This window comes from Canis aureus, chromosome 11, assembly GCF_053574225.1.
Source record: "Canis aureus isolate CA01 chromosome 11, VMU_Caureus_v.1.0, whole genome shotgun sequence".
Lineage (NCBI taxonomy): Eukaryota > Metazoa > Chordata > Mammalia > Carnivora > Canidae > Canis > Canis aureus.
Genome location: NC_135621.1, coordinates 53,544,862 through 53,558,946, shown reverse-complemented (window position 1 = coordinate 53,558,946; position 14,085 = coordinate 53,544,862). Strand labels below are relative to the sequence as shown.

The following is a 14,085-nucleotide window of genomic DNA, read 5'->3' as shown; positions in this document are numbered from 1 at the left end:
CCCCCATCTGTGCTCCACTATCCCCCAGCACCATCCTCTCTCTCTAGTTTTATCAATTCCCTTCCATCACCATGTCCCTTCCCACCACTACCATGTCCCTTCCCACCACCTCACCATTGTTTATGATGTGCCCACGATCACCCATCCTAGCCCTCATAGATGCCTTGCTTTTCCAAACCTTACCGCACTGAGGTCTATTTGTCTGAGGTCTGGTGCTACCCTCTCCTTAATTAGGCTGTGCATTCATTGAAAGCAGGAATGGGAATGTTTACATTTCTGTATGTCCCATGGTCCTCACCACAAGGCTGGATTCATAATAAGTGTCCAATAAAGGTCATTGAGCAGTTGACGCTCTTCTGAGTAAAGAGTTGAATATAAATGAATATATTTTATGACAAAAGTGAAGGGAAAAGAACATTTGATAAATAACGGCTAAAAACTACACTGTGCTTTTCATCTTATCTCAAATTTCTTGCAATAATTCTACGAAATTGTGCTACATTTTACAGATTAAAAAAAATTTCCAGGAAGGATAAGCAATTCTGTCAAGGGTAGGACAACCCGTAAATAACAGAAAAGAATTGACACTCAGGTCAATCTGGCTCCAAAGCATGTACTCATTCCAAGAAATTTTATCATCGCTATCACTGTCACCACGGCCATGCTCATCGGCAGTGGCATGGAGACATTAAGCTTCAGAGACACATTTAGTTGACACTACATCTTTGCAGGTGACAGGCCTGAGGTAGACAATAGAAGATACAAACAGATCCATGACAAGGCACAAACCTTTCTCATTTTCCTTGACCCCTTTTCATAGATCAGGCCAATACTGAAGACCTAGGGCATGTGAACACACAAACAAAAGGTAGTATAAGGAAATGGAAAAGTCCTTGCTCTTCCACACCCTCGTTGTGTGTCCCTAGATAAATTTACTTCTCTTTTAGTTGTCTCCTCAGTAACTTAGAATCCTTGAGTCTCCATAAGATGGTAAGACACTAAATGTTATACAACCGTTGAAAATAAAAATCCCAAGTTGCCACATTAAAGAGCAGATTCAATCTCCCCACTTTTGGAGAAAATATTTAAATTAAGTGATTTTTTTTAAGAATAATTTTGAAAGGATAAAAACTATACTTCTTGTTCACAGATAAAATAAGCATGTGTCAAATACTTATTAGTGACACAATACGATGTTACAATCAATTCAAAGGAGAACTCAAAGAAGCACATAGACCATCAGGAAGGCTGAAATGAATTTACAGATAGATATGGTCAATATCCACCTGGCAATAGTCACATTCCATGGGATACATATTATTTACACTTTTTTCATTTGCATTTTTTGCAGACAAGAATCATTTGTAGTACACTTAAGAGTTCCACAATTTAGATTAAAAAAAAAAAAAAGCAGCTCAAATACAATGAGAGGAGACTCCAGAGATTCATGCAATCCATTGTGAGTCTTTCATAATTTTTCTTTACATAAGTAACAGGTATCCCATCTTTCCAGGACCCCGCTCCACGGGAGAAGAAAACAGTGACAGGATCTGGTGAAGGCAAGATCTAAACAGTCAGAGCCCATAAACCTGATCTTATAGTACATCCCCTATTTAGTGAGCAGTCTCAGCATGATCCAGTGAAAGCTTGTGTATGACTGATCTCGAACCTTCTTCCTTGCCTTAACCCAGCATATTGTCTGAAAGAGGTAGTCCGGAATGGGTTAGGATTAGGTCCTTGCTACCTAAGAAGTCAGTATTGCCCAGGAAACAAGACTGTCAACGTATCACCAAAGTGCACAAAAGTGCAATCTGAGAATGCAGATTCTCAGGCAAGTCTCTGATCTCCTGAATCAGCATCTACATTTTTAATATGATCCTTATATGGTTTGTAGGCTAATACAAGTTTGAGCAGAGGTTTAAGTAATCATATCACAGCTCTATCAGTAGCTAATTGTGTCACCTTGAACAAGTCAACTCACTCTAGGTCTGTTTCCTCATCTGTAAAAGAAGAAAGCTAGGTGACTGGCCTTAAAGGTCCCCTTCTGGCCTCTGAATCTATCTTACAAAAGTTTTTTTTCCCCCCCTTGATGTCAATTTGCAAAGCTAATTGCCTTTTACCAACTTCTGGTGCTTGGGTCATGCAGAGACTTAGATAAGCCTTGCTTACAGTTTCCTTGTGTCCTTCTCTGGAGAAGATAAATTGAGACAGTGACCCTAATGACATTATCCCTCTTTCTGGAGTGCCAAAAATGTGCCAGGATTCCCTGAGAATCAAACAAGTAAGAAGTCTCACCATCTGCTTTCAAGTCAGGATTTTTTGGTTTTGTTCTAAGTGTATTGCTTTTAAAGTCCCAAAATAATCAATTCTGACAAGAAAGATTCAGAAATGCTTTTCAAATTATAAAAACACATACAACACACACAAATTTCCTGACAACCTGATAAAATGAGAAAGTGAATTACCCGCTTGTTATTTTTAACTTATTTGTTTTCTTCAAGCAAGCCTGCTGGTTCTGTAGGGAACCTCTAACCCAGTGCAGCACAGATAGGCACAGAACTTTACAATGCCCTGTCCTCACCATGGTAACAGAGCCCCCCTCTGTAGTGAGTCAGAACTACATTCAGTTCATGTCTAGGGAATATGGAGAGGCGATAAGCAAGAATTATGTAAAGAGCATCCAGGTGGATGCAAATAGTGCTACCCACATGCAGAGGTGGTGTTTTTCCCCATTGTTCATTATGTTTGTATTACTACTATCCCAGAATGGGTTCCCAACTCAATGTCTACTTAAAATTGAGTCAAAGCACAAAGATCCAATGGGTTCCACAACAATATTCAAGCATCACTGCTCCAATCAACTATTTGAAGAACTACTTGCAGCCATTTCCCACATTTGTCCATTCATTATCTACCCCCACCCCTTGATACCAGAACCCTCCTGCTGTTAGAGTTATCTCCTCCTTCACTCCAGATTATTCAACAGTTTAATGAAAATTTGTGCAACACTTACTCTCTGCCAAGTCTTACACTGTGAGCTCAGGTTTTAGTGGTGAACAAGACAGACAGTCCCAGATTTCTTATGAAACTCAGTTTGGTGGCACACATGGACCTTGCTGTGATTAGAGATACACATCACCTCAGTCTGTAATTTCAACCTGTAACAGTGGGGGCTTGATCTTGTCCTGACATTGAGGAAGGCTTCCATGGTAGATTCATTCCCTCAAAAAAATACTTCCCTTCATAGTCTACTATCTCATTTGTGACTCTCCCCTGGACAGAGAATTCAATACTTTAAAAAGCAACAGAATTTTTATAGCAAGAACACTAAGATAAAGTAGTCCATTCTCAGTTTTTGAATTTTTTTAAAGATTTATTTATTTATTTATTCATTAGAGAGACAGAGAGGCAGAGACACAGGCAGAGGGAGAAGCAGGCTCCAAGCAGGGAGCCCAATGCAGAACTCGATCCCAGATCCAGGGATCACAACCTGAGCCAAAGGCAGGCACCCAACCACTGAGCCACCCAGGCGTCCCAGTTTTTAAATTTCAAAATAGACTTTTAAGTCTGTCAGAGCAAACCAGGTTAAAAAACAAAACTTTCATTGACAAGTGTTTGAACTTCAGAAAAAAAGGATTTGAGTTCTAAAACCCCAGACTTAAGTATCAATAGCAAAACCTTAAAGGAGGCAGAATATCAGATTATTCCATGACAATTCTTCAAAATGAGAACTATTAAAGAACCAATTTACATATTTGACTCCCAGGGTTTAGCCGTGAAAGAAAAAGTCTGCATGCCTGTGGGTGTCACATGACCAGAAAAAGCCTCATATAAGCAGAGGGCAGGTAGTAGACTGCCCTGCAGTGGTTGGTATGAAAACATGGTGAGTTCTCTTGAACTTGCCCCTCAGCCAAGCAAAATGGTACATCTTGACAGAAGCCAGAGGTATAGATTCCATGACCAGAGATAAGCCAAAAAGCTATCTCAGAAACAGGGATCTCATGGTTAAATACCAGGGACTTGATGCTTTCCCAAATGCTGTGACAACTTGCAAGCACCCCTACTAATTAAATGTGGCCCCCAAAGTGGGGAAGTATCTGAAATGACTAATTCTTCAATTAGAGAAAATCGTAGAAGTGACTAGATTAATGGACTAACATAACAAGACTGTAGCTTTTCCTGCCATTAGGCAAAACAAGACGTTAAGATCGATGAGGTATAGAAACGAAGAAACTTAACATTAGTTGTACACCTGAGTTTTGTGGGTTTAAAAGTACATTTCCCTATAGTGACAATTTAAGGGGAGGGGGACTATCTGGTAAACAGGTATTTGCCAAGTGAGTCAAACATTCTAAAACAGCATAGCTCATGTGATACCAAGGCCTGGAATACATATAGGATTTGATTAGCTTAAGGAATTAAATATCATTGTGCCTACAAGAGGGTGGAGATATGACAAGACAGGAGACAAGGCTAAAGAGATTACATTTTATCCTCCCAGTAAGCAATGGGAGGCACTAAAGGACTGGAAACAATATTGTTAAACTAGCACATTTAATGTTTTCACGAGAGCTTTCATTAATTTCAAAAATATTCTGTGACCACCAAGCCCCTCCCTAGTCACATCCTCACACATAGGCTCTTCTAGTCCATTGCCCCATGTTCTACTATACCATATACCATTTTCTTTCCCAGCTAGTGGGCATTCCCCCCTCCCCCCATTCCTGCAGTCTTCTATGACCCTGGTCTTTATAACATCCCAGTGAGGTTACTTAAGAGGTTAAAATGGGAGTGCCAGATGCTATGGTGATGTTACAATGGTCAGGGACAAGACAATGACTTAACTCTTGCTCTTTTAATTATCCCCATCTTCTCCCAACAAAGTTTTAGGGAGGTATTCACAAGGAATGAATGCAGAATGAAAATCAGAATACCATTTTATTCCTAAGCACACCTTGCAGTGCATAGCTCTGAATAAAAGCTAAACTGCACAAAGTTTCAAGATCCAAGTAGTCTATTTACTCCCTTCCTCCCAATTCTAAATATTGAAGGAAAAATGCTCAGACATGTCAACAGAGATTAAAAGAAAAAAACTGAGCCCATAAAAGAGAAGATCAAGGTTGAGTATGTTACCTTTTTGGGTACATTGATCACTTTCCCCCACTCTGAGGCTTACTCAAAGACCCCAGCTCTGATCAATCACCTTAGCAAAGAGGTTGTATTCAAAAGTTCAAGACTGACAGAAAGATCCCTCAACCTCATTGTCATATCTTAGGCTTTAACTTAATAGATGGTATTGACCTCCAAAGCTACTATCAATCATCAACAGGTCTGTCACTGGGGAGGAGGGGGTGTGTAGAGCTAGAAAATTCTCATAAATTTTGTATTTTTTTAATAAATTTTGTATTTAAAAGACTACTGTGAGAGTCAAATAAGAATAGCTCATAGGCACCTCAAAACTGGTTAGAACTCATCCTTAGTGCACTACCTCGCTCCCAGAAATCTTGAAGACTGGGCAGTCCGGGTGGCTCAGTGGTTTAGCGCCACCTTCAGCCCAGGGCGTGATCCTGGAGACCCGGGATTGAGTCGCACGTCAGGCTCCCTGCATGGAGCCTGCTTCTCCCTCTGCCTGTGTCTCTGCCTCTCTCTCTCTCTGTGTCTCTCATGAATAAATAAATAAAATCTTTAAAAAATAAAAAAAAAATCAAATCAAATCAAAGAAAAGTCCCTAAGGGATACATTTTTCTGGCCCAAGTGGCTTCTCGGGGCCTCTTTTAAAAAATAATAAATCTCACACACACAAATTCACATCCCAGTGATTACAATCTCTTATACAATCTTTCTTATAAGCCCAGATTGGGAATGGATTTTTTAAAAGTTGATTTAAGGGAAAAAGAAGTTTTAAATATGTTCTCTAGCACATGCTACCCATTAAGCATGACCAAAGTCTAAACTTCACTTCCCAATTTCTCCCCCAAATACTAACTCTAACACTGATTCACAATCTATCTTCTACCAATTGACAGTAAAATAATAATAATAATAATAATGACTTCTTTCTCTAAAGGCTTTATAGTTAAGATGACTTTTTCTTACATGAAGACTTCTGATGTAAAAATGCCAGCTCAAGTAGGAAGCACAGGTCAGACTAAAGGGGGACTGATCTGGCCACAGGAGTGATGGGCTCCCTTCTTTTCAGTCAGCCATGCCTAGGGAGAGCCCCAGTCACTTCCAGATGCCAGCTTTCCTGTGTCTCCTAAGGGGCAATCTTGAAATGATTATCTAAACATGATGATAAAGAATCAATATTTCTCTCTTCTTTTCCTGGAAATGATACAAAACTATCCAGAACTGGCAAGAACAAATCAAAAAATAAAGGCCATTTTCAGAAAAACCAGGAGACAGTTTAAACCTCAGGTCCCTACTCTCACTCCCACCCCTCCCCCAAAATATCCTAGAGCTTCAAATGATAGTTTTGACTGAGAAGGGGCCATGTAGGAAGGAACAGAAAAGATTCTGAAGAGGAAGACTCAGCTACAACTTCCAGGAGGTGTGAGACAAATTCTTCAAGTGAGGAATGTACAGTGAGGGACACAGACTACAATGTAAATGTTGTAGTAACTAACTAGTACTAGTGTAGTAAGTGTTAGTAATAGGAAGGATAGGGATATTTAAACTTTGAGACCCCAGAAACAGGATGCTTTGGTAAAGAATCACATCATGTTTTCAGTCTAGGTCTATGGCATCACAAGAAAATAGTTCTACACTAAAAATAATAGTAAATAAAGAATAAAAAGTCATAGATCAGACTGTCTTTATTGGGTAAAGTCTAAATTAGCTCACACACAAAATCCTAGATCATAAAATAAATAAAAGTCAACCAAATAGCTTTAGCTCCTCTCTTACATATTTAGTTGCTCCAGAATAACTTGCCACTTTTCAAGTGGAGTATTTTTAAAAGCATAGGACCTACACTAAGATAATGTAAGAGTTAAAAAAATAAGAAATTATCAATAAAAGCAAGTGGCAATGAATACAGAACTGTGTTGCCATGAAGAAAAACTGATGGAAATCTAAAACACCTAATAAAGCAATTCCTCCTATTAAACAGGAGCACAAAGCACTAACACAAGAGCTCGGGGAATAAATGAAACAAGGAAAAGATTAAATATGGCCTGGTAACATTCAGGAATGAAGTACAAGAAATAAAAATAAAGCCATCAGGGGCACCTGGGTGCCTCAGTGATTGAGCATCTGCCTTTGGCTCAGGTCATGATCCTGGAGTCCTGGGATCAAGTCCTGCATCAGGCACCCCACAGAGAGTCTGCTTCTTCCTCTGCCTATGTCTCTGCCTCTCTCTGTGACTCTCATGAATAAATAAAATCTCTAAATAAATAAAGCTATCATAGAAATAAAGGCAAAAATGAAAAGGGGGAAAAAAAGATGCCAGTGAACTCACTATGAGATATAAAGATGAGAAATGAAAGAGAAAGTGGAAGTTTAAAAGAATGAAAAATAAAAATTGAGTGCATTAACAAATGGATAATATCCAGGCTATCCATTAAAATACAACTGATTCACTCTCTGCAGCCCAGAAAACAAGTAACAACCCTCTTAGCAATTAGCCCAAAATAACCAGAACTTAATAACTTCCAGCTTCAATTTTTGCCTCATTTAGAAACCATCAAAGAAAGCCAAATATGCTCCCCAAGCCCATCACATAAGATGCCTGCTTCTTGTTAGTTCACCTAAGTTTCCTCCTGCCTAAACCCTCTTCCAATCAGGGCACACGTGAGGGCTTCCCTTTCTCTCCCCGCACCATAAAGCTTTCCCATTCCTCTGTCCAACTTTGAGTCTCTGTGAAACTCAAGTTGTCAACTTTCTTGTAGAGCAAGCTCCAAGTAAATAGTCTTTGTTTGTTCTCATTTGGGTGGTCTATTTCTACAATAAGATATACTTAAAAAATTTGAGTCTATCTATCGAAAGTATACACTGTATCCTAAAGAGAAGGGCCTCTTAACAGTCAATACTAAGATACATCCTAATAAAAATTCTGGACTTCAAAGCAAACTTTGGGGTAGTTACATAAAAAGACAGTCACAAATTCAAAACTAAAAACAACCTGGCCTCAAACTTCTTCACAGCAGTGTTCAATTGGGGGGCGGGGAGGTAGGGAAGAGCACAGAAGGACACATACGTGAATGAGAGGGAGTGGCAGAGGGAGAGAGAATCTCAAGCAGACTCCACACTGAACAAGCAGCCAGATGTGGCACTCAATCTCATGACCCCGAGATCATGACCTGAGCCAAAAACAAGAGTCTGATGCTTAACCAACTGAGCCACCCAGGCTCCCCTGTGTAAGCTTTTCTTAAGCAATTTAGTAGAAGCTTAACTTCATCCAAACAAGAAATTACTGTAAAAATCATAACACAACTAGTGGGGCATAGTCTCCACTGCTTCAATGGATTGTAAGACGAAAACAAAAAGGAGTATAAGATAACAGAACATGATGTTATATGTTGTGACCATGTGTGATCACAAACATCAACAGAGGAAAGATAAGTTGCGCAGACACAATGATGCTGAAGATAAAGGATATCACTTAAGCTTAAAAAAATTAAGTGACAAAGAACAACTTATACTCAGTACAGAGGCCAACAGTAAGAAAGAAACATTCAGATCAAATCACAACATGTAGTTGCAGTCTATGCTGAATATATATTCTCAGAAAGGTTAAAATGACAAATTAGGCAAATTCATACCACCCCCCCCCAAAAAAAATCATAATCTGAATATTACACAAAATTGGACTCAGGCCAAAAAGATCCAAAGAGGCAAGATAGTATTTTTCTTATGCCAAAGGTGCAATCTCAAAGAAGATAATGTGAACATATATGAGCTCTAGAGTAATCCTCATAAAACAAAATCTCTGAGAGTTTTAAAAAGAAGTAGAGGGAGAAAGAGCACATCAGTCCCAGACTCTCATCTCAGTCCATAACAAACATAGGAAGGAAAATTAAGGTTATGAAAACTTATCTAATAAAGTAAATCTGATGGATTGTATGATATTTTATATAAACACTCATAGAATTTCTACTCACTCAATATAAATAATGTCTTTTTGTCAAGTACTTAAGACCCATAAAGTTGATCATTAAGTTACAAAGAGGTGAATAAATTTCCAAAGGTAGAAGTAGTATAAACAATATCTTCTGATTCCAATGCACTAAAAGAGAAGTTTTTTAAAATCTTTCTTAAACAATTCTTGCTTCAAGGTGAAAATACAAACTTAAACTTCAGACCATATAGAAAATGATTTTTTTAAAAACACCACACTGCATATCAGAACCAACAAGAAAAGTTAACACAGTAGTCAGAAGAATAATCATTGTCTTAAATACTTTTAGTTTATGAAAAGGACAAAGAAATATTAAAAATAAATGAAATCAGCTTCCACTTTAATAAAACCAAGTGAACTAGGAGAATGAATAATGACGAAATAAAGTGAATAAAGATAAAAAGAAAAAACAAATTAGAAAAGAGAGGGCAATAGACTAGCAAAGAGTTCATTCACATTCTGAGAAGAAAAAAAAAAGACCTCTACATATCAATAAGAAACAACCCAATATTTTTTAACCAAATATTTTAAAAAGTATTCAAACAGTTACTTAACAGAAAAAATAAAAATGGCTAATAAATATGAGAAGTTACTTAATTTCATGAGTTCTTAGGGAATTCATATGACCACTTTGAAAAACTATTTTAAAATAATGCATCCAATAGAAAAAAAAAATGAAATGCACACATACACACACACCCGAAAAGGAACGTATAACCATGTCCATATCAGCATTATTCAAATTACCCAACTGTACATCAACAAAGGATGGATGCATTTTGATGTATTCACACAATGAAGGATCATGAAGCAATCAAAATTAGTGAATTACTGCTACATGCAATAATATCTGAATCTCCTGTTTGAATCTCAAAGAGAAGCCAGACGCAAAAGTACACATACGATAGGATTTCATTTATAGGAAGCATATAAACAAGCAAAACCAATTTATGGTACTGTAAGTCAGAACAGTGGTTGCTTCGAGGAACAAGGAGTGAGGAAATGATTAGGGGTTAGGAGATACAGCCCTGGGCTACTAGTTGCATAGGGTTTCACTTTATTAGAACTTAGTTAAGGTACAAGCTTTCGATGTATGCATTTTTCAACATCTTTGTTATACTTGAAATTTTTACTTTTGTTTTAAAAAGAAAACTTCAGTCAAGAATATTTTTATCTGGAGGGCACCTGGGTGACTCAGCTGGTTAAGCCTGTGATTCTTAGTTTCAGCTCAGGTCATTGTCTTGTGATGGAGTCCTGCATGTTCATACTCAGCATGGAGTCTGCTTGTTCCCATCCTCCCCCTGCATTTTCCCATCCCCCCTCACCCCGCTCCTCCACTGTTCACCCACTCACTCACCCAAATAAATAGATAGATAAATCTTGAGAGAGACAGAGAAATCAAATTGGCCAGTTCTTTGATCATGGACTTCTGATCTCCAGAACTCTGAGAAACTAATTGTTAAGTTACCCAGCGTGAGGTATTTTGTTTTTGCAGCCTGAGCAGACTAATACACTTGCCAATCTGGACAAGTATGTTGTTGCCAGATCACCGGTCAGCAAAAATCTTCCCTTGGTGGCATCTGCATTTTGAAAGAGTATACTTTGAGACCTATGGGTCTTCAGTAAACAAGAAGTTTGATCAATAATGGTGATTTCCAGGCACCATGACAGACCTTGCAGGGAGTCATGTGTAGTAAATGGACTGGTAATTTGGGGGGAGGACAGCTCAGAGAACCTTATGTGTCCAGCTAAGAAGTGTAGGATTTATTTCAGACATGACAAATCACTGAAAGTTTTGAAGGAAGTATCATGACCAGAGCTTTACTTCAGGGAGATAACTCTGCCAGCAATGCAAAGGATTTTTATTATTACTATTAATTTCAGTGACTTTTATAATAGCTAGCATTTATTGAGCACTTACTCTTTGCCACGCACTCTATATGCATGGTCTCTATTCAATTAAGTGCGAGAAAATCTTGAGAAAGACTTTGAAATGGACCAAAAAGATCAGATTTTTTTTTCCAAGAGAAAACTAGGCATTATCTAGGTTATAATTTTTTTTGAGCTATTCTACAACTCTGTAAGGTATAGAAAACTGATAACAAAGCAAGTAAGCTTGTCAATTGAAATGCAAATGAAGCGTGCCCAGTGGGATGCAACTGACTATTACCTTGTGGATAAACTCAGTTTGCACCTATGTTTAAATTCTTTCGGGCACTCTCTATTGCCTATATGTGTGGTTCTTTGAATTCTCCTTTAAACCAGTTCTATCATCTTACTGGTTCCCTTGCTATGAGTTGCATAAAATCTTTGACACATTCATCTTATATTCCTATGTCCTAATTTTACCTTTTAGTAATTCTCAGAATTCTATGAAATTGGTACTATTATCATCTCCCAGCTAATGGAAAAAGAAACAAAGTCTTCAAGAAGCCAGGTGACCTACCAAAGTCACCCAGTGACCCTTGAACTAGGATCAAGATGGAAGGCTACTTGCCCTTTCAGACCACCAGATTGTCACCTTCACATCCGACCCCTGCAACTGGTCTCTCAAGTCCTCCCCATCACCTCTCTGCCTAGTGAGAAGTCCCTCCGTTATACCATATTGTTCTACTGTCTGAGCCATTCCCACCACTGTCTGAGCCATCTGACCAAGTTATCGCTGTAGGCCACTAGCAAAAATATAATAGCAAGAATTGATGTGCTGTGACTGGTATTTGGGGAAACAGTTTACATCTTTTCTGCATATGCTGTTAGTCACCACCTTTTGGGCATATATAAGTGGCGGTAGCCATGGAATAGGAGGAATCAATAGCAGAGGTGACCATTTACTCTGATAGGCTAACACGTTCCACCATCATAAGCCGAGACGCTGCTTCTAATAAGGGCCTTGGAAGTATTAAAGACCTTGTCCCCGATGGTGACTCACCACAGACTTCCACATACCCCCAGTACTATAGATATATAAAAGTACTGTCAGCCTTCCAAAATGAAATCATGATTACAATGACAATTCCTGAAAAGTACTTAATACTGTATGTTTTAAGCCCTTTCATATCTCTTACTATATAAAATAGTCTTGGGAAATAGGCCAAATTTATATTAAGAAGAAATTAAGTTTCACAGAGGTGAAGTGCTTTGCCCAAAATTCAGCCAGTAAGATATTGCAAAAACTGGATTCTCTCCTTAATTCAGAGAAAGTCCCTTTTCACTATCCCAGACTGCCCCTCTTCCATCATTTCCATCCACAGACAGACACACACACGATCACCCATACACAATATTAACCTTAGCCTGTCTCAGTAGGTCAGTATCTCCCACTCCCACCCTTAACACCAATCCTAAACCTCTAGACTAATTCCTCCTCCTTCTTTGGGGCTTACATGTCCCTTCTTTCACTATCCTGGACTAGATTAGTTATCCCCTTCCACTTGTTCCCATGGTGCCCTACACTGATAAATTTTAAGTTCTGTAAAGGCAGAAATATGACCCATGCAAGATGATCAATTGAGGACTACTGAGTGTTGAAAGAACCCCAGATATTGCCTTGGAACAGGGACAACCTCAGGCTTGGAATGTACATGTAAGCATTCTTGGATCTTCTCCTTGGAAATGTACATGTAAGTCAATAGCTGGCCTTGAACAAGGCTTTTAGTGAAACAGCCTGCAAGTCTTCTGAATTTCCAACAAGGCATGTTTACTAAAAGAAACTGGGATGTGCCCCCTCAGGACCAACATTTCCCCAGGCTCAAATATTCCCAAAGAGCAAATTAAGCTCTTCAGAAAAGGGTTTTTCCAGATTGCAGCCACCAAGAAGCCACTTAAGATTTCAGGGAAGTCAGAGGATAAACATTTTGCCCCTGGCTGTGTCACTAGTGAAATGGGATGAGTCAGACATCCTGCCTTGGCTGGGAAGGACCATATATTTGACCTGAATTCTCTTTCCTGCCTCTGAGATCTGGCTTCTGACTCTATAATCATCCCAAGTCTTCAGTAAAAATAGCTATGATCATTCAACTCTTCTTAGGTGCTAGACTCATCCTAGGTTCTCAGCACTTGAGAGGTACCAAATCATTAAATCCTCACAACATTCTGATGAGGTAGGTACTATTATCATTTTGCTTTTACAGATGTGCAAACTGGGGCAAAGAGAGACTAAAAATCTACCAAGGTCACATACCTATTAAGAAGTAGAGCTGAGATTCATAGCTAACAGTCAGGCTTTAAAGACCAGTTCAAGTCCCACCAGCTCAGCACTACCCCCCAAGAAGCCTACCGAACCACCCCATCCCAGGTATAAATCCTTTCCTTCTGTTGACGTTCTCCAGCTATTTTTTTTTTTGGTACAGTTTATTTGGTAATTAATTCTCCATTTGGTGGTCTTGTATGGAAGTCAAGGCCAAAAGATGTGCCCTCTTCCACCCTCAGGTCCATCACGCATAGTTTTTTATCTTCACAAAAGGAACAGAAGGGCTCGAAGTTCAAGGGAAGATGGACCAGATATGCAAAAGAAGAGCTGGATTATTCCTGGCTGAGAACACCTGCCATACCACAGAAGAGGCTGGCTATATTCCTCAGGAAAAATCTCTACAAGATGAATCAGCAAGTTATCTCAGCTCTCTGAGGGGAGAGAAACTGCTTAGGTTTCTCATTGACTAAATACACACACACACACACACACACACACACGCACAAATAAAATCACATTCGTTGCCCTCTATTACATAAGATAAGAACCTTGAAGCACCACTAGGAGGCAGAACAAGGTTAAGCTCTGGACTCTAGAGCCTATTTCCTCATCTACGTTTGATAAATGCTTCATAATTAATGATGTGAAGATGACAAATCTCTATCCTATTAGGCTGATTCTTTTGCAGAAATCAATAATCTGTCAGAGGAAATCCTTTTGGGCAGAAGCTGTTTAATCATCTTCATTACCATCATCATTATTATCATGATAGATCGCA

At 38.9% G+C, this 14,085-nt stretch overlaps 1 protein-coding gene and 2 long non-coding RNA genes across 12 annotated transcripts in view; 1 reads left to right on the top strand and 2 right to left on the bottom strand.

Annotated features, from left to right (window-relative positions):
- LOC144324117 (uncharacterized) overlaps positions 1–14,085 on the bottom strand; it is a 582,294-nt gene that overhangs the window by 545,904 nt on the left and 22,305 nt on the right. The window lies entirely within an intron of this gene.
- Positions 1–14,085, top strand: part of LOC144324120 (uncharacterized) — a 38,673-nt gene that overhangs the window by 14,038 nt on the left and 10,550 nt on the right. The gene's annotated exons all lie outside the window — the stretch shown is intronic.
- LOC144324122 (uncharacterized) lies at positions 707–2,537 on the bottom strand. Its single transcript, XR_013389533.1, has 2 exons — positions 2,466–2,537; positions 707–840 (listed from the first exon to the last, which is right to left on the bottom strand). It is a non-coding gene; the product is annotated as an uncharacterized LOC144324122 (long non-coding RNA).